Raw genomic sequence first — 24,529 nt, forward strand, 5'->3', positions numbered from 1 at the left:
GATAAAATTGCCCATTGCCATACACTGAGTGCTTCTCGACAAAGAGGGTAAGATCTGGTTCCCTCTTGTTTGCTGATGTACCAAACCACTGACATGTTGTCTGTTTGGATTGCAATTGTTCCCGAGGGGAGGGTTTCTTGGAATGGTTGCAACACCAGCAGCAGTGCCATCATCTCTAGAGCACTTATGTACAATTTGGTCTCTAACTGGGGCAAAGTGCCTTGGACTGTGTTTCCCAGATAATACCCCCCCCCACCCTATCTGGGATGCGTTTATAGTCACTATGGCTTGGGGTTGAGGAGGAACAAAGGGTCAGCCCAACAAAATTTCATTGGAATGAAGCCACCAACTCAGGTTTTTCTTGCATCAATTGGTGATCAATACCTGATGAGACATCGGTTGATTTAGTAATGACCATTGTGACGCCAAAAGCCACTGTAGGATTTGCATGTGAAATCTCACAAGGGGAACTAAAGTGATGGTGGCTGCCATTGATCCTAGGGTTTGTAACAACAGTCTTGCAGTCACTTTTTTGCTGCAAATAATATAGCTGACTTGTGATTTTATTCTTTGAAGTCTTTCTGTGGGAAGAGATGTGATGCCAGTGTTTGTTTAACATTGCTCCTATAAATTCTAAGTGCTATGTTAGCTCTAGATGGGATTTTTTTGTAATTTACAGTGATTCCCAGAGGAGAGCAAGTTTGAAGAACATAGTTCCTTGCCTGTAACAGTAGATGCCTGGTGGGTGCGGTAATGAGCCAGTCATTTAGATATGGAAACATGTGGAATCCCTGCAGTCTGAAATGAGCTGCAACCACTACCGTGCATTTTGTGAACACACTGGGGGCTGTGGTGAGGCCAAATAGCAGGGCTCTGAACTGATAATTACTGTCTCCCAGCCAGAAGCGCAGGAACTTCTGAAGCATTTGTTCATTGTTATGTGATAATATGCATCCTGATGATTTAGTGAGCACATCCAATTGTCTTTTCCTAAGAACGGAAGTATAGACTGAACCATAACCATCCGGAATTTGGTTTGTTGCGCTGACTTGTTCAACACACTGAGATTCAAAACTGGTCTCCAGGCCCCTGTTTTTTTTTTTTTTGGCACTAAAAAAATTTTTGAGTAAACTCCAGATTCTATTTGGTCTGATGGGGCTGCTTGGATGACTCTTGTCAAACAGTTTTTGAATTTCTAAGACTGATGCATCCCTGTAACTGGGTGGAACACCTGGGATTTTATTTGGTTGACTAGGTTGTTTTGAAAATGGGATATTGTAACCTCTGGTTATAATCCTCTGCACCCAATTGTCCATTGTTATGTTTAGTCAGGCCGACAGGTGCAGGGATAATCATCTCCCAACTGCCTCCAGAGGGCAGCAATTGGGCATCCATTCAGGAGCACTATTAGGATTTACTAGGAAATTAATCCATGGGACCCTGATTTTGTGGACCACCTCTGCCTTGAGCATGGCGTCTTCCATTGTATCTTCCCTCTCTGCCCCAGGGGGAGTCATTACCACATGAATCCTGGAAAGGCCCTTGGGATTTTTTGAACCATAGCTTCTCACTCCTTTGGTTTCTGGAGAACGACCGCTAAGGAGTGGAAAAGGATACACTCACATCCGAAAGGGTCTTTCCATCCTTCTCACATCTGGCAAGGGTCTGTTTAACTTTGGAGCCAAAAGGGATGTTCCATCAAAGGAAGCATTGATGAAAGAAGACTTAAATGACTCTATAAATTCACATAAGTGCATCCAGGTGTGTCTCCTCTTGGCTACCCCAGAACCCACGGCCCTAGTTGTCCTTTCAGCTGTGTGTGCAATTAGCCTCATAGACAAATTGCATATTGAATCAAGGCTTGCCAGCTGGGAAGCTACTTTATCCTGAACCCCCTCAGCTACAGTTCCTGTCAGAATGTCTAATAGCTCCTTTATCAGATCTCCTTGAAGTCTGGTGAAATGTGCCACGAAGTTCAAGGTCGATGAAGCATATACATGCTTCTCAAATATATCCATCTTCCTAGACTTTTTATTACGAGGATGAATAGTAGGACTTTCATCAGCAAGTTCCTTTTAGTGGCTGCCACAACCACCATGTCATCTATTGCTATCCCTTTAGCCCAATGTTGCTGATGCACAGGAGCTAATAAAATATGGTCTGGTCGCTTGGGGATTGGCTTGACAGAATCAGGATTCTTCCAAGCCAGCTGGGCAATCAACTTAGATTGTCAGTGGGCGGAGAGATACAAGAGGTAGATGGTTGGGCATGGAAAGCCTCCAGGTATACCAACTTCTCTGAGGAAGGCAGATGGGAAGTCCAGCTACCCCTCTGCTTCAGGATCTTTAGTATGTCTCCAAAGGAGACATCTTCTGGGGGTGACTTTGGGGAACCTTCTCCTTCATCAAAATCAGTATCTTCTGTGCAAGACTCTTCAGGGGAGTCCAAGTGCTTCCTCTTGCCCTTTCTCTTCAGGGATACCTCCTCAGTGGGATGGGCCAGTGAGGTGTCTGAAGAGGACATGACCACCATGATTGAATCCTGAGGTTTCTATTTCTGCTGTCCCAAGGTGGTGGCTAGAGGTACCTCTGGACAAGGGGAAGGACAGGGATGCTGTTCCAGTGAGAAAAGTATCAATTGTGAGCCCATAGTGGACAAGACCCTCTCCATGACTTGGAAATTAGGCCCCCCCTGTAGAGGAATGGAAGCCAGAATCGAGATAGACTCTCTCAAAACCTTGGTCCCATCCTGCACTGAGGTAGCTGCCTCCAAGGCTGAAGCCAGAGTCAAATTTACATGTGCTGAAGCACTGAGAAGTATGGATGGCTCTGACATCAGAGTGGATCCACGCTCCCGAGAACCAACAATGAAGTTCTGACCCTGAGAGGTCTCCGGTCCTGATAGAACTAAAGAGCTCAGGGTAGTTATTGGTGCTGGAGATGAAGATCTAACTGGCATCGATACAAACAACACTGGGACTGTCGGAACTGGGAACTCTGAAGTCTTATTTGGAGTCAGAGGAGGAACAAAAACCGGTGTAGAGACAGGTAAAGTTCCAAAGCCAGAGAGGCTAGGAACTGAGGAAGTGGCTAATCCCCTTGCGACCAGGAGCCAGGCCACCAGCCTCAAAACATCAGACTCCATGAAGCTCTTGGTGGAATGGACCAAAGAGACCAATGGGGACTGGGGTTTCTCTAAGAAGGGGCTTGGAGGTCAGTCTTAAAAACAGTCTAATGTTGGTGAATATCTTGTGCAGGGCAAGTCCTTAAATGAAAACTCCTTTGGTTCCAAAACAGCTAGAATGGAGGGCAGAGAAGGTCATCCAAAATAATAATAATAGGTGCCAAACTTGTCGGTGCAGAGGTTGGCACCAATGGTGGAAGCTGCTTTCCAGTCAGTTCCACTGAAACTGTGGGAATTGGGGAAGTCCTTGCCATTTTGATTGGTGGTGCTGATGAGACTGTCGGAACCAAGTGGCTTGTCTTCTTAGATCCTTCATGTTTGGATGAAGAGGAAGAAAAAGGGGAGCTAACATCAGTTTTAGACTTTGTAGATACAGATGTGGCCTCGTCAAAGCTTGATTTCATAAGGCCTTTTAAGATGAGTTTGTTTTTTCTTTCTACAAGAGCCCAATGACTGAAGCCATGACAAATAGCACAGTCTTCTTGAAGGTGCACCAGGCCCAAGCAGTAAATACACAAGGAGTGTCCATCAGAGTTTGGCACTTTACAATCACATTTCTGGCATCTTCTGAATCTTTAGCCTTTCTCAGCCATGTCAAAAAAGACACGCACACAAGCACACAGAGAGGAGAAAGTTAAGTTTAAGTAATTTTTTTTAACATAACCAGGGAAAAAACGTACCAACAATGGTACACAAGGTTTACCTTAGCAGTAATTAGAAAGAAACAGATGAAAAGTACTAACAATGGTATGAACAGATTATCGTAAGGGTAAAGAAAAAGAGAGAAAGAAGGGAACTACCAACTATAGCATTCAGAAGAAAAACGCTACTAGTGTTAAGGAAAAAGCTAAAAGAGGAGCTGGGTAAGTGAAAATTAGGCAAGGAATTGCTAATGAAAGACTTTGTTAAGGAAAAAACACAGTTTGAAGAATTAAGCTTGCTCGAGAGCTGGTAGGAAAAAACATATCTGGCACTAAAAGCAGGAAACAAGATCTGAGGTAATCCTCACAGGAGCATTATCGGTAAGGCTAAACTCAAGTATTTGGAAGGTGTAAGCTGGAATAATGGCTATAGAATAACGGCTATATCAGTTCCAAGATATGGAACTGAACCCACAGTCAAGAATTAAGTGAAGATTGACAACATCAGATCCATAATTCAAAGTGGAAAGGGATAATGATAAAACATGGGGGAAGCTCAAGAAACAAGGATAGACTGGGATTCTGGATGCAGGCCTTTAAGGAGAATAACAGTAATCATGCAGAATATTATACTCAAAGTAACAGAAAGTATTCTAAGAACTAAACCAAAACGGGAATGGAGAAAGGGGATTCTGCCAATAGGGATGACTGCAATTAGGGATGCAGACAGCAGACAAGAGGGGGGCCAAATTGTATTAGAGAAAACAGGCAAAGGAACCAAGGTATTGGGAGCAAATAACTAGAGAGGGCAAGATGACAGAATGGGAAGATGCCAAGAATTTATTTGGACTGCAGGTTAGAGATTGCCTTCCCTATCAGGGACTGATATCAGAGTATAGGCAAAGAAGAAAAAAATAGGGGGTTGCTAAATGAAAGACCAGCACTGGTAGTTTTTAATAGAACCTAGAACAGAAGATGCCATTAAAAAAATAATTATTAGTAGAGCATATAAAATATGGCATGATAACTATATGAATCATTCAGAGGAGGTTAGAAAGGATAGGAAGAGAGGCTGGATAAGCAATTAACAAAGAAACAATGGGAGGATATATGCATGTTTCCCAGATATGCAACAACATCTACAAGATTTAGGATTTTTGCCTGGAAATGTTTACATAGATATTTTTATACCCCAAGTAGACTCCAGGTAAATTTTCCTCAAGCAGACAGTAAATGCTGGCATTGTGAAGGGGAAGAAAGAGGTAACTGGGAACATATTTTCTGGAGTGAGGTGAATTGGCAGACTTTAAGGATTCCTTGTGGGATGCCTTGTCAGAGATGGAGGGTGGGCAGACTGGTCTGACAAAGGAGATGATTTTTCTGAGCTATGATACAGAATCTGAATTGCCTAGACATGGTAAGGCCTTGCTGTGTCTAATAATGGTGGCTGTCAAAAAAAAACAATTACTAGAAAATGGAAATCAAAATCTACACCAACTGCATTGGAAGTAGTGAATACAGTAACAGAGATAAAACAACTGGAATTGAGATCTTTAGAAAAGTGTAGGAGCACATTAAATAGGAAAAAAACAGGAATTGTGGTAATAATACATACAAGGGAGGAATGAGGTCTAAAAGGTGGCAAGACTTAAATGAGCTATGTAATGTCTGAGTGAGAAAGCTTGGGTAGATTGTAAGTGATGTACAATGTCTGCATTGCATCTGGGAGTGTGTCAGTATGGTTTCTGATGTAAAATGCTTGCGACTAGGATTATGTCACTGTGACTTGTTTTCATTTATATACATGTCCGATTGCCTATGCAGTAAGTGATGGTTTAATAAAAATGTTTCTTGTTTTAAGGAAAGGCAGGACTTGAATAATTTATGCAATATTGCTTAGGTTATATGATATATAGCAATATATGTGAAGTATAATGTTTGCTATGTTAATATATAGTTTGATTACTTTTATCTGAATGTAAATTTGTATGTGTCACAAGTGATAATTCAATAAAGGTGTTTGGAAAAAAAAAGAAACCAAAGACACCACAGATGGGTCAGCAGAGGGACACTTATAAAGAAACTTGCAGTCCTCGGGCACTTTATAAAATCTTTCAGGTTTTTTGGGAGCAGGGGGTTGGGAGTCATCAGCCTAAGAAGCAGTGGAAAATGCATCCAGCAAAACTGCAAGAACAGGAGGAACAGCAGAGGGTCTAGGAGACTCCATTTGTAGAAGCTCATAGTACCTTTTCTGAACATCACACACCTGAGCACAGTCCCATTTGAAAAATCCCATCATTCTAGAAACAGTATCACCAAATGTAATCTTCTCAAAAGGAGAGTCAGAACTGATAGACTCAGAACCATAGTCAAGTGGCAAAGTAATCTGGGAGGAATAAGTCAGGGACTCCATCAGAATCAGCATCCTCCTCAGAAGAAGAATCCAGCTCCCTGGGTCTCTTAAGAGGGTTAGAGGATGAGCAGGAACAGAAACATCTCATGGAGGCTTGAAAGCCTTAAGGGCATTAAATAGGCCTTGAGTGAAGTTGTGCCATTCACTCTGAGGATCTTTTGGAGCAGGCGAAATATGTTTAGTCTTTTGCTTCTTTTTGAGTGGGATGTCAACCTTGAAAATTTTTGGAGGCTCTGACCCCTAACAGCACTTAATAATGGTAGTCTGAACCTCTTCCTGTACTAAAATTTGAAAAACACCCCTAGGCCCTTCAGTAATAACCAGCCAGGTTTCCCCTGTACATCCGTGGTGGACATCTGCAAAACCGCCATGAATGTGCATGGCATCAGGTCCATCCTGGCCTCTGAAGGATTCATGGCAGAGTAATCTGAGAAAGAAACTGGATGATCCTCCAGGCTTTCTCCAGCCTCAAGAGAGACATCCAGTGGAGGTGGTACAGCTGAAGAATCAGAATGAACTTTCTTGGCCTTTTTCTTCACAAATGACTGGCCCTCAGGATGGGAGGATCCTTCCATGGTATCCTTAGCCAAAAATTTAAGACACTGATTCTCAAGGTAAATTGTGAAGGAAGAAATCTGACTGCACAATGTCCTAGGGACAAAAGACTGACAAATCTTGCAAGAGATAATGTTGTGGGAAGCCTATAAACAGAACAAACACTGCTCATGATAATCTTTATGGAGAATCTGTCACCTGCACAGGATTTCCTCTTTCTGGATGACATGAAACCCAACAATCAGAAACAGGGCAAAAATAAGATACCAAAAAGAAAAACCCCAACAGGACACTCATCTGAGAATGGTAGAACCAGCAAACGAATGAGTGTTCAGACCAATGATCGAAGATGGCATTTGGACTGGTGGCTGGTGGCAAAGAAGTTCTTAGGATGGTGTGTCCGGTCACCTTTATGCCCTACGCCATGTGCAGGGAGCATGTGTGTGACATACAGTGTAGCCTTTACAACCAAAAGGCTTTGGTATACTGGCTGGATGTTGGGCTGCCGGGGATCCCTATTGTAAAGATTAATGCAACAGTGATATGGAAGGACATCTACTTGAGGAATACCCCACCAATGGACTATTTCCAGAAACAGGTCTCTGTGAACCATCAAACTGTGATCCTGTATTTTGGACCTGCTCAAGGAGTCTGCCACTAGATTGTGCTCTTGAAGGAATATACACTGACTGAAGAGATAGCTGATAACTAATAGCCAGATCCCAGGCCTGAAGAGCCAGCCTGCAAAAAAGGTAAGACTTCGTGCCCCCTATTTGTTGACATACCACATCACTGTGGTGTTGCCTGTGTAAACCTTCAGGGGACATGGAGAGAACATGGGGTGAAAAGCCTGAAGCATCAGAATCAGAGCTCTCTTTTTGATGTTGATATGGTCTGACTTCTGGTGGGGGACCAGAGACTTTGAACTTTCAGGCGACCACAAGAAGGCTCTCATCCCATATCTGAGGCATTGGCGAACACTTCTTGAGAAGGAACTGGAGGCTGTAACAGCAGGCCTGAGATGAGGGTAAGCTGTTGAATCCACCACTCAAATTCCCACTTAAGACAAGGAAGTAGAGGCACTGTGAAATACAGAGGGTGGCAAGCTAAACTGATGAAGTACCATTGAAGCTTCTGCATATGCAGTCTGGCAAGATGGAGCATTGGAACAGAACAGGCCATGAATCCTAGTCCCTGAAGAAACTCTCCAGTTGGAATGGCAGGCAGAGGAAGAGACTAAAGGAAAGCTGTCAATGACAAAACCTTTGGAGGTGGAAGAGAGGCCAACATTGGCACTATCTGAATATTGCAGCCCAGATACACATAATCCCGAGAGGCAGTCAGGAAATACTTTTGGAAGTTGATAGTGAACCCCAGACTTTGAAGGAGAAATATGGTGAAATCCACAGCCTGTAACAGGCACCTGGGAGAAGGTGTCTGAATCAAAAAGCCATCCAAATAAGGAAAACTATGAATCCCTTGGAGCCTGCAAAAGGCAATCACAGGAGCTAAGCATTTTGTGACTACCTTTGGGGCAGTAGAGAGGCCAAGAGGCAAAGCAGCGAACTGAAATTGAGAGGAAGAAGCCGAGAAACTTAAAATCTTCCTGAAAAGAGGGTGAACAGGAATATGAACTTAAGCATCCTTCAGATACAAGGGTACCAGAAAAGCCTGGGGCAGCACCACAGGAAAAGTACAGTTGTGTACACTTACCATAAATGTAGATGTTCGAGTGTATTCACTGTTACAGTCATCACCTGTAGGTTATCCCTGCTGTGGTAGCCCTCGGCTGGCCCGAATACCGAGTAAATGTTTTTCTGCATCAGCTGCGGTCGCTTGTGACTGACGTCAGGTCATCAGTACTATAAAGCAAGGCAGCTGATGCCATTACATCAGTTATTCTTGCCCTAACCAGTCAGAATCCCAAGGAAATATGGTAAAGTGGTCCTGGTGGCTAAAAGCCACCATAAGAAGCTTATATCTCCTGAAGGAAAGAGGATATAAGGGGGAAGGAGGGGGAACCAGGACTGCAATAGTGAATACACTCGAACATCTACATTTATGGTAAGTATACACAACTGTAGTATGTTCTTCGTGTTTCACTGTTGCAGTCATCACCTATGGGAGGATTCCCAAAGCTGAGCAGAGGGGTGGAAGGATTAGCTAGAGACCTAGACATGGGTAAGCATGCCCTGCAGAACTGCAGATGCAAACCCTGCCCTAGCCTTAGAGAAAAGAGGTAGGTGGTAATACTTTGTAAAGGTATGGACAGAGGTCCATGTGGCAACTCCCAAGATGTTCCTGGTGGGAACCTCTCTGAGGAATGCTGTGGAAGTGGAGGCTACCCTAGTGGAATGGGTACAAATAGACTTAGGGATGGTTTCCCATGTAATCTGTAGCAGAAATGGATGCAGTGTGATAGCCATTTGGAAATGGTTTGCTTGGAAATGGGCTTCCCCTCTGCCCCTGGGGCAAAGCTGACAAGAAGTTGGTCTGTTTTCCTGAAGGCTTCAGTACAGTCCAGGTAGTACCTGAGCTGTCTGTGCATGTCTAGTGAGTGCAGAATTCTTTCCCCCTTATTTTGAGGATTAGGGAGGAAAGTGGGTAGATGTATGGCTTGGTTGAGAGTCACATTAGATACCACGTTGGGCATAAAGGAGGGGTTAGTCCTCAGGGAGACCCTGTCTGCATGGAAAATGATGAAGGGCTCAATGGCCATCAACGCCTGAAATTCTGAAACCCTTCTGGCTGAGGTGATAGCTAGTAGGAAAGCAGTCTTCCAGGAGAGGCATTTCAGTTCTGCTGAAGCAGCAGGTTCGAAGGGTGGTAAGGTTAGTTTTTCCAAAACATAATTCAGATCCCAGGCTGGCATGGGTGGTCTTCTGGGAGGTCTGATATTAGAAGCCCCTCTGAGGAATAGTTTAATCAAAGGATGTGAGAACAGGGGCGGGTCTGTATCGAAATGAGATGAAATGGCTGAGATGTGGATTTTAATAGAAGAAAAGGAGAGGCCACTATTGAGTAACTCTGCTAGATAGTCCAGTATAAGAGGGATGGAAGGTTGTGAGAAACTGCCCCCCCTGGACTGGCTCCAGGAATAGAATCTTTTCCATTTCCCTGCGTAAGATTTTCTGGTGCTGAGCCTTCTGACCTCTGTGACAATGTCTAGGACCTGTTTGCTTAACAGGGGCCCCTTGTTTGCTTTTAGAGTATTAGCCATGCTGACAGTTTGAGAGTCTGCAAGTCTGGGTGCAGCACCCCCCCCCCCCCCACCTGAGTCAAGAGGTCTGAGATCAGGGGAAGCTGCCTGGGAGGCTGTGATGTCAGGTTGCGGAGTAAAGGGTACCAATGCTGCCTGGGGGAATCTGGAGCAATGAGGATAGCCTTTGGTCTCTCCTCCCTTATCTTGATCAGTACCTTGGGAATAAGAGGCAGAGGAGGAAATGCATACACAAAGAGGGAATTTGAGCGGAAGGTCAAGACATCCACCTTCCATGCTAGGTGGTGATACTCCCTGGTACGGAATTTTTTTAACTGGTGGTTGAGATGCGAAGCAAAGAGATCCACCTCTGGAGTTCCCCACTCCTGAGTGACTTGCAAAATGCTTTTTCTGTGGAGCTGCCATTCATGGGGGTCCAGTAAGTTTCTGCTTAAGTGGTCTGCCAGGGTGTTGTTGATCCCTGGTAGGTACTGGGATATTAGGTGCAATCCCATGGAGGAGGCTGTCAGCAAGAGGTTCATGGCTAGCCTACACAGACAGTAAGATTGGTTCCCTCCCTGTTTGTTGATGTACCACATTACAGTGGTGTTGTCTGTTTTTATAAGGAGAACCCCTGGCCTGAGATGGGGTTTGAAGGATGTCAGAGCCTTTTGTACTGCCACCATTTCCTTCTGGTTGATGTGTAAGGGAAGGTGGTGGGCATCCCAAAGGCCTTGGATGCACCTGCCTGCTTGGTGAGCACCCCAAGCAATGTGTGAGGCATCGGTGGTGATGATCTGCCTAGTAGGGCGGAGGATGACGGAAAGACCCTTGTTCTTGGCACAGGCCACTGCCCACCAGAGAAACTCGGCCTTTATATAGGGGATCAGAGGGAGAGAGGTCTCTAGAGGCTGAGAGTGTTGACACCAAAGGTTCTTTAGATACCACTGACATTTTCTCATGTGAAGCTTGGCCAGAGGAATTAGAAGGGTGCAAGATGCCATGTACCCCAAAGCTTGCAGGAACATCCTCGCCATGAGGTGACTTCTGGAAGCCAGCTGGATAAAGTAGAGAGGCAGGAAACTCTGCTTTTCTGGGGATAGGAAGGCCATTTGGGATGCAGTGGCCAGCAGTGCTCCCAAGAAAATGATCCTCCTGTAGGGTGTTTGCTTTGATTTCTTCTCATTGATGGTGAACCCTAGGGAAGTTAGGAGGGTTTTGACAAAGAGGAGGTCCTGGAGCAGCTTTTCTTTGCACTCTGCCTGAATGAGGCAGTCGTCCAGATAAGGGTAAATCTGAATATTTCTCTTTCTGCAAAATGCTATGACCGGCACTAAGCATTTGAATACCCTGGGAGCAGTAGATAAGCCAAATGGTAGTGCAGAGAACTGAAAGTGCTGTGAGCCTGCTCTGAAGCACAGGAATGTCCTACAGGATACCCTTATGGGGATGGGGATGTGGATGTAGGCATCTTTTAGGTCTAGGGTCACTAACCAGGCATTTTTTTGTCAGCATAGGCAGCAGCTGCTGCAACGTTAGCATTCTGAATTTGGGGATCACCAGGGAGGTGTTCAGAATGGATAGATCCAGGATGGGGCACCAAATGCCCTCTTTTCTGGGAACAAGGAATAGTCTGGAATAAAAGCCTTTGCCTGTTTGATCTGTGGGAACAGGTTCTACTGCCCCCTGGGATATGAAAGTTTGGACTTGTTTCAATGCCTCTGCCCACTGATTTGGAGGTAAGTCTGGGTACACTCTTGGAATTGGGAGTTCATTGAAAGAGAATTTGTATCCCTGAAAAATTATCTTTAAGACCCATTGGTCCTTTGTTACAGAAAGCCAAATTTCTTTGCAGAGAGGGAGCCTTCCTCCTAGCTTTTGGTGAGTGAAAGGCGGGCAGAGGGGGGAGAGGGAGTCATTGAGAGTTTTTGCCATAGAAGGATGGCTTAGAACTCCCTGCCTTTGGAGCAGATGTGGTCCACTGTTTGGTTCTCTGCTGTCCCTGGGATAGGGACCTGGGTGGTCTGTCCCTGGGGGGCTTACCTTGCCCCTGGCTGCTAGGTGCAGAAAAGGACCAATGTTTAGAGGGGAAATTCCTGCTGAACCTAGGAGGTTGAACCTAAAAGAAATATTTTACTGTTTGCATAGATTTTGCTTTGTCTTCCATCTTTTTAAGCACCTCTTCTGCTTTTACCCCAAACTAGCAGTCCTTATCCAAGAGTGCATCAATTAATTTAAACTTGACATGATCAGGGAGAGGTTGTTCCTTTAACCATGCATGTCTCTTAATGACAGATCCTGATACTGCTGCCCTGCTTGAGGCTTCTAGGGCATCATATCCACAGTGCAAAGAGTGTTTGGCCACTTGACAAGTAGAGTGCAGTAAATCTGCTAACTCTTTCGAAATGGCACAGTCAGGAAGGGTAGAAATCTTTTGCTTTAATAGTTCCAAAGTGTGTTGTTGATATTTTCACATGTGGAACTGACAGTTGAGTGCTCCGATAGCTAAGGTTACAGAGGTGTATACTTTTTTACCCCATCTGTGCAGAGCTCTGGATTCCTTGTCAGAAGGAATAGGATTCTTTGCAGAACTAGCCTTAGCTCATTTAGGTCCCTGTGTAATGACCTCCAGGATTTCTGTACAAATATTTGTGAGAATCCGGTACTCTGTAATATCTGTCAGGTTTACTGGGAGCAGGTGGGAGGGCATCAGGGGCTAAGCTGGATTCATGGAAAACATCATCAACCACGTCTAAGATGGGGGGATGGCCAGGGGTCTGTACTGGGGCAGGTCTAGAAACCCTCTTAGTCTTCTCTTAGACTGAGGGAAGTCCTGAGATTCCCAGTGGAAATGTTCCCTGAGGGTGTGAAGGGTTTCTCCAAAGGAAATGTCTTCCGGTGGGAATGCAGAAGGAATGGATTCCTCTGCATCTGAGTAATAGGTTGTTGTTCCACTTCAAAATATGAATAATCAGATTCCTCAGAATCCTGCTCTGTCATTATTTCAGGAGAAGGGTGTATTTTCCTTTTAGAAGTTGTGGCCTGACTACAACTGATAAGGGAGATAAGATCCTCCACCATCTTAAGCATTTGGGCTTGGGGTGGTGGAGCAGGAGTAAGATGGTGACTAGAGGTAGATTTTCTAGGAGTGGACTAGCTTCAAGGCCTAAGAGTATCCATCGGTCTGAGAGAAATGGTAGCTGGATGAGAAGACACAGTTTTTTTGTCTAGAATCAGTAGTGTGAAAGGCCTCCTCGGAAACTGGTGCCTGCATTGCGGCTCTGGACCCCAATGAGGCAGAGACAACCAAAGGCTCAGAAGACGAAGAAGATTTCTGCGGTATACCAGACTCTGAAAGAGTCTTGATGGAGGCCTGTGTAGATATCGTATCAGGCATCAGGGGCTGCGAAAGAGCCTCACTGAATTCCGGAGAACTGAGAACCTGCTTACCGGTAGCATCGTCGGAAGGCTTAGCTTGAGTGGTCTGTCTCTATCTTTATCTCTACTTTTTTTGGAATGTCTATGGATTGCTGGCTGACGGATGCCATTTCAGAATGTGAAGATGGAAGATGAAAATAACTGTCTAGAATAAGAGTTCTATGATGAATGGTTCTCACGTTAAACAGGGCACAGAACTGGCAATGGGGGACATCGTGGTCTGTGCCTAAACAAGTGACGCAGTATGAATGGACGTCTCAGTGTGGGATCTGCTTTCCACAGGCAAGATAATTGTTAACTTTTTCGAACATCGGTTAGTGCAAGAAAAAAGGATCCCCAATGAGGTACTTGGCTTTAGACATTTTCAGCTGTAATTCGAGCTCTGGTAGCAACCAACCAGCACGCTTGCAAACTGCTTCTGCTATGAGCTCCATGGTAAGAAAGACTCATGTAATGGCATCAGCTGCCTTGCTTTATAGCACTGATGACCTGACGTCAGTCACAAGCGACTGCAGCCGACATAGAAAAACATTGACTCTGGTATTCGGGCCGGCCAAGGGCTACCACAGCAGGGATAACCCACAGTGATGACTGCGACAGTGAAACACGAAGAACATCAGGGTTTGAAGAGAAAGCATCCAAAAAGAAGGAACCTTGAGAAAGGTGTTGAGGCAAGGAGAGATCCAGAATAGGTCTCCAAAAGCCCTTCTTTTGAGGAACTAGGAAAGTACAGTTGTGTACACTTAACATAAATGTAGGGAAGAGGTCTGAGGCAGGTGCCATGGAGGTAACTAAGACACACTGCACAGGAGGGGGTACCAGTGTTGGCGCGGCCAGTCTGGAGCAATCAGAATCATCCTTGGTTTGTCCTGTTTGACTTTTAGTAGTACTTTGGAGAGTAGAGGCAGCAGGGGGAAGGCATAGACTGATAGGTTTTTCCAGCTGAAGGACAGAGCATCCACTTTCCAGGCTTGTTTGTGGGGAGTCCTTGTGCAAAACATGTCCAACTGGTAGTTCTGGAAGGAGGCAAATAGATCTATGTTTGGGCTCCCCCATTCACTTGTCAGCATGTCGAAAATCCTTGGTTCCAGTTTCCACTCGTGTAGGTCCATGAGGTTTCTGCTTAGTACGTCTGCCAGTGTGTTTAATTTTCCTGGCAGGAATTGAGCTAGTAGGTGCACTTGGTAGCTCAAGGCTGTGTTCCACAATGCCATGGCTAGTCTGCAGAGGGGGTAGGAATGTGTACCCCCCCCTGCTTGTTTATGTACCACATGACTGTGGTGTTGTCCGTCTTTACCTTTAGTTGTCCTGGAAGAATGTAGTCCTTGAAGACTGTCAGAGCATTCTGCACAGCTAACATTTCTTTTTGATTGATATGTAGGTGCATTTGACTTGGGTTCCATTTGCCCTGAATGCACTTCCCTGCCAGGTGAGCCCCCCATGCGTAGTCTGATGCATCTGTTGTTAGGGTTTGGGCAGCAGTGGGTAGTGTAAATGGTAGTCTCTTGTTTTGGTGGCAGGCCTCTGCCCACCAGAGGAACTCTAGGCATAGGCAAGGTATGATAGGAATCATTGTTTCCAGGCTGTGAGAATGTTGACTCCATAGGCTTTTAAATATCACTGTAGTTTCCTCATATGCAATCCTGCATATGGAATTAGAAGAATGCAGGAGGCCATGAATCCCAAGGCTTGCAGTATTTGTCTTGCAGATAGCAGGGTTTTGTGGCCACTTGTTTGAAATAGGTTACCAAATGAATTTGCTTTTCTGGCGTAAGGTAAGCCATCTGGGAAGTTGTATTCAAGCTTGCTCCCAGGAATGTAATTTGTTGACAGGGTACCAGTTGTGATTTCTTTTTGTTTGTGGTCTACCCCAGACAAGTTAGAACCCCTTTTACAAACGCCAGATGATTTAAAAGCATGCCCTGGCTTTCTGCCTGAATTAGACAATCGTCCAGGTATGGGTATATTTGAATAATTCTTTGCCTGTAAAAAGCAATAACTGGAACCAGGCACTTTGTGAATTCCCTGGGCACAGTAGACAAGCCAAAGGATAGTGCAGAGAACTGATAATGCGTGCAGCCTGCTTTGAAGCGTAGGTAACTTCTGCAAGATTCCCTGATTGGGATGTGCAGGTAAGCTTCTTTTAAATCTAGTGTTGCCAACCAGGCATCTTTGCCTAGCATAGGAAGTAACTGATGAAGAGTCAGCATCTTGAATTTTGGAATCTCCATAAAGGTGTTTAGAGTAGACAGGTCCAGGATTGGACGCCATGCTTTGTCTTTTCTGGGTACCAGAAAATGTCTGGAGTAGAAACTTTGTCCCTTTTCCTCTTCTGGTACCAGTTGAATATCCCCCATGCTTAAGAGAGAAAGTACTTGTTTTTGAGCCTCTGCCCACTGATTTGGGGGCAGGTCTGGCTACCCATTTGGTATTGGCAATGTGTGGAAATGAAATCTGTATCCCTGGAACACTATATTTAAAATCCATTTGTCCTGGGTTATGAGTTCCCAGTTCTTTGCATGAAGAGCAATCTTTCCCCCCAAAGGGGTGGTCAAAAGATAAGCACTTGGTACTTTTAAAAGGAAGTCATTGAGACTATTTACCATTGGGAGGTGCCTTGTTATTTCCAGATTTGGAAGTGGAGGCCCCCCACTGCTTGGTTCTGAGAGTCCCCTGGGGCTGAAACCTTGGGTTTTTGCTGTGTCTGGGTTTGGCTTGAGAAGACCTGAAACGGACCGGAAAGGATCAATTCTTAGCAGGCCAGTGCCTACTAAATCTAGGAGGTTGCACTTGTAAAAAATCTTTTAACAGTTTGCATAGATTTAGCTTTATCTTCCATCTTTTTAAGAACTTCTTCATCCTTGCTGCCAAACAGGCGGTCATGATTTAAAGGAGCATCCAACAATTTAGCTTTAACATGATCAGGCAAAGATTGCTCCTTAAGCCAAGCATGCCTTCTAAGCACAGACCCAGTAACAGCAGCCCTGCAAGAGGCCTCTAAAGAATTAAAACCACATTGCAAAGTATGTTTTCCAACTTGTTCAGCAGAATGCAGTAAGCCCTGTAAATCTTTATTTTCCACACAGTCAGGAATCAACATAATTTTCTGTTTAAGCAGTCCAATAACATGTTGCTGATATTTTAACATATGAAATTGGCAGTTTAAAGCTCTGATTGCCAAGGTTGCAGAAGTATAAACCTTTTTACCCCATCTATCCAGCGCCCTGGAGTCTCTATCAGAAGGGGTAGGATTTTTAGCAGTAGAAGCCTTAATGCCCTTGGGCCCCTGAGAAATAGTCTCTAGATCTGCAACAGGATTTTTGAAAAGGAACTTGTGGGACTCAGGAACCCTGTAGTATCTGTCAGGTTTACTAGGAGCAGGAGGCAGGGAATCGGGGCCAAACTGGATTCCGAGAAAACATCATCAACAATGTCTAGTACAGGAGGTATAGCCAAAGGCCTATGCTGAGGTAGAAGAAGGAAATCCCTAAGCCTCTTTTTTGAATCAGAAAATTCCTGGCTTTCCCAGTGAAAATGCTCCCTTAAAGTATGTAAAGTTTCCCCAAAAGAAAAATCCTCAGGAGGGGAAGCAGAGGGAATGGAATCCTCTGCATCAGAATCCTCATAAGTAGGTATGGAAAAATCCAGGTCATCAGAAGAGTCAGAACAAACAGAATCCTGATCAGAAGATTCATAATCAAGCTCAGCCCTAGGCCTCTTGTGGGGGGGGGGTGGTGTTGACTACTCCTGAGTTATTAGATCTTCAGCCATTTTTATCATTTGTTTTTTAGGCATAGGGGCCTGAGCATGTGGCCTGGGCATCATTTTTTTAAACATGGATCGAGATTTAGGCCTTAGTAATGAAGGAGGTGTCATTTTAATATGCAAGTCTGTAGGCCTGAATACACCCTCAGAAGCTGGTGCCTGCACAGCGGCTCTGGACCCATCCAAGGTAGAGACATCCAGGGTTCCATAGTTGAAGTATCTCGTGGCATACCGGATTCCGAATGGGTCTCAGTAGAGGCCTGCGAATCAGAAGTAGCGGGTATCAGGGGCTGTGAAAGCACCTCACTGAGTACCGGCAAACTGGCGACTGGTTTAGGAGAAGCATCGTTGGCAGTTTTGGACCTCGACGGCCTGTCTCTGTTTTATCTTTGCGTTTTTTCGGAATCCCAGTAGTCAGATGGCTAACTGATGATATTTCTGGATAATTAAACCGAGAACCGAAATATTTAGAGGCAAAAATATACCAACGACAGATAGTGCGCTGATTAAATAAAGCACAAAACTGACAGCAAAGTATGTCGTGGTCAGGGCCTAGGCAAGGAATACTGTACGAATGAAAATCTTTATGAGGTATTTGCTTTCCACAAGTAATGCAATTATTAACTTTTACTGACATCGGTAAGGAGCAAGAAAAAGTTTCCCCAGTGGGGTACTTAGCTTTAAGTTGAAGACTTCAGTTCTGAAACTCGAAAATGGAAATTTCAGGAGTCGGCCAACCGGCACTTGTGAACAGCTTCTGATTCAAGCACTGCATGGCAAGAAAGACTGATGTAATGGCGTCAGCTGCATGTTTTATACCCCTGATGACCTGACGTCATGGAAGAAGGGAGAGCAACCAAAGCAGGACCCAAGACTTTGTTAATCAGGCCAACTGAGGGCAACCTGCCAGCAGATTACCCAAATGTAATGACTGCAACAGTGAAACACGAAGAACATCATTCTGGAGTAAAATCCCCTTCCCACTTGGTTGGGAGGGACAGGCTGAATAGCTTTCTGGTCTACCAGGGACCCAAGAACCTTTGAGAAATGAGGAAGCTGCTCTAGAGAAGGTTTTTGAATCTCTGAGAAAGGAGGGAGAGACTTCCACACCATGAAGTAACACTGACTGCTGATGGACAGAACACAAGGATCTGAGGTGATGAGTTGCAATTTGGAAAATAGAGGGAGAGCTGACGGGACAAGGCAGCTCGGCCAAAGGTTGGGGGGAAAATGTAAAAGAGAAGCAGGCTTGTTAGAAAAAGAAGACTTCTAAGCCACAGGACCCTGAGAAGACTTTGCCTTTAATGGTCAGACAAGGCTGCCTGCGAACAAATGCAGACCTAGTAGGATAATTCCTCTGGAACTTTGGATAGGGGACATAAAAATATCACAAAAAAATCAAAAAAAAAAAAAAAAATCCGCAGGCTTTACCATAAAGGGATTATCCTCCAACTGAAATCCACATGATGTGTATAAAAAATTAAAAACTACTACACTCACATCAATCATCAATTAAACCGTGAAAAACCCTGCTCCTCCAAACCAAAAAAAAAAAGTTTTAATAACTAAAAAGTAACACAAGCCACACACAACTGGGTTTAAGGTCCTGCATGGCTTTACCTTTTTCTTGAAGACAAACACAGAAGCAGCAGTAGTCCCAAACAGATTATTCAAAGGAGCATCCAGCAACTTGGCCTTGATGTTTTCAGGTAATGACTGCAGACAAGGCCAAGAGTGATGCCTCATGACAGACCCAAAGGTAGCAGCTCTGGAAGATGCATTAACAGCATCATAGCTGCACCTGATAGAGTGGTGAGCCACCTGGGAGGTAAAACCCAAAACAGATAAAGTAGATGACTTTTCTTCAGAATCAGGGAGGTCAGACTTTACATGACAAGCCTGGGCAATCAACATAACAGCATATCTGCTCATGTGGGTCTGGTACTTGATGGCCCTAAAGGCCAAAGTAGAAGCAGTATAGACTCTTTCCAATCCTCTCCATTGCCTTACTATCCTTATCCAAGGGCAAAAGCTTAGAGGGTCTGTCAGAGGAGACTGACACCACAGCAGGGTCAGCAGAAGGACACTTAAATAGGAACTGACAATTCTAGGCAGAACCTGTCAGTTTTCTTTGGAGCAGGGGGCTGCGAATCAGAAATCTTACAGGTAGCTATAATAGTGCCCAACAAAGCAGCCAACACAAGAGGTACTGCAGAAGGCTTAGGAGTGTCCACCTGAAGCAACTCATAATACCTCTTCTGGATATCAGACACCTGAGAAGAATCACACATCATTCTGGCTACTGCATCCCCAAAAGAAAACTCCTCCAAAGGAGAACTCATCTGGGAAGAGTAACACAAGGACCCCTCATCAGACTCCAAGTCCTCATCCGAGGAATCAAGTTCCCTAGGGCCTTTGGAAGGAGATGAAGTCCAAGGAGGAGTAGGGGCAAAAAACCCTTGGGGAGGTTTCAGGGCCATTAAAGCATTAAACAGGCACTGGGTGCCATTCCCTCTGAGGGTACTTAGGATGTACAGAAGAATCTTTAATCTTCGATTTTATTCATGGTAGAGGCATCAGCCCTAACAAATATCAGAGGTTCCAAACCCTGTCAAGATTTAATAGAGTACCTGGAACCTCTTCCTTCACCAGAATCTGTGGCATTCCTCCAGGGTCCCTTCAAGATCATCAACCACGGTTTCCTCTCAATGTCTGCAGCAGATGTCTCTGGCTTCAAATTGAGTCACAGCAGCAGAATCTAAAGTTGACACTAGATGGCCTACAGAGCTATCTCCTGCTTCTAGAGAAATGCCCAGTGGAGGCTGGACAGCCAAAGAAATCAGCCATTTCTTGACCTTCTTCTTGCTTAATGGAAGTACCTCAGGGTTAATTGATTCTGCCATGGTATCCTGGGCTAACTGTTTAAGCATCTGGTTCTCAAGATAGATGGCCAAGGAGGACAACTGGCTTCTAAGAGTCTTAGGCACAAACACCTTACAAATACTATAACAGGTATGGTCGTGGGAAGCATCGAAACACAAAAAGACACTGTACGTGATGATCCGTATTGGGAATTTTGCTTTCACGCTGACACTTTTCTTTCTTGGATGTCATGAACTCCAGATAATCAAAGGAAAACAAGGCCAATAGTGAAAAGAAAAAAGACCCAAACAGGGCACTTATCTGACAGCTAGGTATTCAGCACAGCAAAGGGTGTTCAGATGGATGAGCAATGATGGCATTTGTACTGGTGGCAAAGAAGTTCTGAGAAAATGCATCTGTACATCACCTTAATGTTCTACATCATGTACAGGGAGCATACTGTGATGTACAGCACATACAAGTGCTAAAGGCTTAGTACACTGGCCGGATGTTGAGCTCTCCTTGGCAGGAGATCCCTAAGGTGAGGAATACTCAACAGTGATACAGAAGGATATCTGAAAATGCATGGAAGAGACAGAGAAATGTAACAATTTCCTGAAAAGGGGATGGATGGGGATACATAGGTAGGCATCATTGAGATCCAGAGATATCAGAAAGATCTGGGGATGAAGAACAGGAAACAAGGTGTGAACAGACAACATTCGAAAGGAAGAAATCTTGAGAAAGGTGTTGAACTGGGAAAGGTACAGAATTATTCTCGAAGTGCCTTCTTTCCTGGGAGACAGAAACATTCTGGAGTAAAAACCCTCCCTACCTGGGCTGGGGGTATGGCTTGAATGCTGCCTTGGACCAAAACAGAATGAAGCCCCTGTGGGGAAAAAGGAAGCTGTTCCCGAGGAGATTGAGGGATGCCCAAAATAGAAGGAAGGGATTTCTAAACTAAGAAATACTCCTGGCGTATAACAGAACCCAAGAGTCTGTTGTGATTTTCAACCAGTTTGGAAGGGACAGGGAAAGACGAAGGGATAAAGAGACATGAATGAAGGAAAGGGGAAGCAAAGGGTCAACTAGAACCTGGATTGTTCTTAAAGGGAGGTTTCTGGGATGTAGGTGTTAGAGTCCACTTAGCAGGAGGAATAAATCTAGAACCCTTTTTACCCTTCGGTGGAGGATAAGACTGCCTGCAAAGAAAAGCAGATTTGGAAGGGTAATTCCTTTGAAACTCTGGAAGAGGAGAAACACAAATGTGTTTCAACTCATGCAAGGCCTTGCCCTTATCCTAGACAGAATTAAGTTCAGCAGCAGCAACACCAAAAAGATATTTATTATCTAAATGAGCATCCAAAAATTTGGCATTAATGTCATCAGGCAAAGCCTGAAGATGAAGCCGAGTAACACATTATGACAAAAAAAATGCAGCAGCCCTGCAGGAAGCATCAGCATCAGAACTGCACTTAATAGAATGTCAGGCAACATGAGAGGTGGAACCCAACAAGGAAATGGAAGAAGTCTTCCCCTTAGTCAGGGAGATCAGAGATTACCTGAGAAAGGAGAGCCAAAACATACTTAGTCATACGAGTCTGTTAGTTAATGGTCGTAAAGGATAAGGTGGTTGCAATATAAACCTTCTTGCCTAGCCTTTCCATCACCCTACTATCCTTGTCTGAGGGAAGCAGCTTGGTAAACAGCAAACGTTTGTAGGGTTTGTCTGAAGAGACAGACTACAGAAGGGCATTTATACAAAGATTTACATTCATTAGGCACCTTGTAAAATGTAGTCAAACAAAACTGCTATGCACGTGGGATCTGCACGGCCAGGAGAACACACATAAAAAACACAGTAGGCCAGCAGTAAAATGATTCAGAATGTTAAAAAAAGAAGTAGAAAACACCCATGCCGAGTGTTAAAAAGAAACTTTAATGTACACAGACCGGTTTCGGCACACCAGTGCCTTCTTCAGTGTGGGAAAAAATAAAGTGAACATACAAAAGACTGTGAAACATCACTATTTAAATAAGACCTCCACTAATAGGAACCAAGGTATGTTCCTATGGACCCATACATAAACATGAGATCATAAATAATGTGAAATACAAATAATAAATAGAGGAAATAAGATATAATAATATATAGGTTACAAATTAAGATAAATATAATCTTACATAAAAACCCTACTGTGTTTTTTACCTTGTAAAATGTGTCAGGTTTCTTGGGAGTTGGGGATGAGAATCAGGGGGCCATAAAAGCTGCTGAGAAAGTATCCAGGAGGGCAGCCAGAATGAGGGAACAGCAGAAGGTTTGGGAGATTCAGAAGAAAGGAATTCAGACAAGTTCAATGACAGTATTCAGACTGGAAGCAAAGAAGTTCTGAGCGTCTACATCCGTATGTCACCTTTATGCCCTACAGGGAGCATACGTGTGATGTATGTACGGCACCTGTAAATACTAAAGGCTTTGGTATACTGGCTGGATGTTGGACTATCCTTATCAGGAGATCCCTTCTGTTATGAGTACTGCAACAGTGATACGGAAGGACATCAGGGGTGTCCAGCAGAGATGGATGGACTGTGTGAGAGAAGACCAGTGACGGTCAGGCAAGACTGTTGAAGAAGGTAGAAGAGTGGCATTAAATCGAGAGAGATGGCAATAATTGACATAACACCCAGACACCATGCAGAAAACTGGAAAATGAGGGCTGATTGTTTTGAAATATTTTTTTAACTATTACATGCATAATTTGCATGGATTTTACACCATCACAAAACAACAGTATGCCACCCCATTTTCATATATTTTTGGAAATCTCTCAAACAGGTGAACAATTAGACTAGCATCTTGGATCTATCTTGCATATTTACAGAGATATAACAGCTTGCTTGACTATAACACTAGCCATTTTTGGCATATTTTTTTTACATCTACGATATCAAATCATCTTCACACTGACCTTACACTATCACCAGTGTATAGCTCATCACCTGCTGAACAGCTTAATACCGCATACCAGTTAGCTAATATTGCAAATCTAATGAAATGTACTTTCACTAATGATTTTGAAAAAAACTCTCAGGAAACAAGTGGATTCCTGGCTTAGAAGACCTCAGGAAGCAAGGGGATTAATTAGCCTCATGCTGTTCAGGACTGAATGAGCCAGTCATTCTGCTTTGATGGTCCCTTGTTCTCGGTGTGGGTGGGGGGGGGGGGGTTCAGCTTTCTTTTTGGAACATCCCAGCCATTGTTTTTTAAATGTCTGCTTACCAGCATTCTGCCGATGCTTTTTTTATTTTATTTCTTTCCAAAATTGGACAAGGGAGCAGAAAAATCCCTTGCAAAATTTAGAGGTGAGGGGATGAAAAATCTGAGATTCCCTAAATCAGCTTACCTCTCTAATCAGACTTTTTGATAGCCTCTGCAGCAGTGGATCCAAAATCTAAATGTCTGTCTAAAGGAGAATTCAAATTTTAATTTTGACATCTTCTGAGAGGTTTTGAGAACTCATAGTCAGGCAAAGCTGCACAAAACAGTACCATTGGCAACAACCCTGCAAGCATACCTCTCAACCTGGAAACATAAAAAAATCTGGACAGAGGCCCAAGAAAAGTAGGCACAACTGGCCAAAAATCTTTATGGTGATTAATATAAAATCTGCATACATAACTATGTCACCCCACCCACTCCAAATGGAATTGTGGGGTACCAACATTCAAACGCAAACTGAAGAACACACAAAATATTAAATATATAACATGACATTTTCTCTTTTGTGACTCTGATTTTGTATGCCTGACCTTTTTTAATTCAGTTTTGAGTGGTTCAGTCTTACACATGGGACCCAGTCTATGTTGTTTCTCCTACACACAGTTCAACAAATTTTCCCCATACTGAAAACACCTATCAGCAGCATTGTGTGTCAATAACCATATTACTACACAAAACCCCACAACTAAGAAAACAATACAGGAACTTCTACAAAAAGAATTCAACCTTATGGTAAATACAAAAGAAAAAGAAGATATGTTCTTACCATAACGTTCCATCTGTGTTGTTCATCTTCATTCATTCATTACTAATGGATGTTGGTTCCATCCTCAGAATTGAGTTGGCCTTATAACAAGCTTGTGCCAGCCAAAAAAACTCTCGAGCTAAGCTTTTACCCACAACACCCTTCTCCCAGTTACCTCAGATCGAGTTTGCCCATAATAAGTAAAGCAGAGACTTTTTGAGCAGAAACCCTAAAGTAGGAATAGAACCCAATCTGATCCTCCAGGAGTCTCTGGAGGGGGGAGGTGTGTGGGACGTAATGAATGAAGATGAACACCACAGATGGAATGTTATGGTAAGAGCATAACTTCTTTATCTGATGTTGTTAATCTTCATTCATTCCTTACTGATGGGACAGAGTCCCTAGCTACCCATAGTCATGGGATGCCCTTATGGAAGGATGTTCCTGA

The sequence above is a fragment of the Protopterus annectens genome, chromosome 1.part2 (assembly GCF_019279795.1).
Source record: "Protopterus annectens isolate FY-2018-M chromosome 1.part2, PAN1.0, whole genome shotgun sequence".
NCBI lineage: Eukaryota > Metazoa > Chordata > Ceratodontiformes > Protopteridae > Protopterus > Protopterus annectens.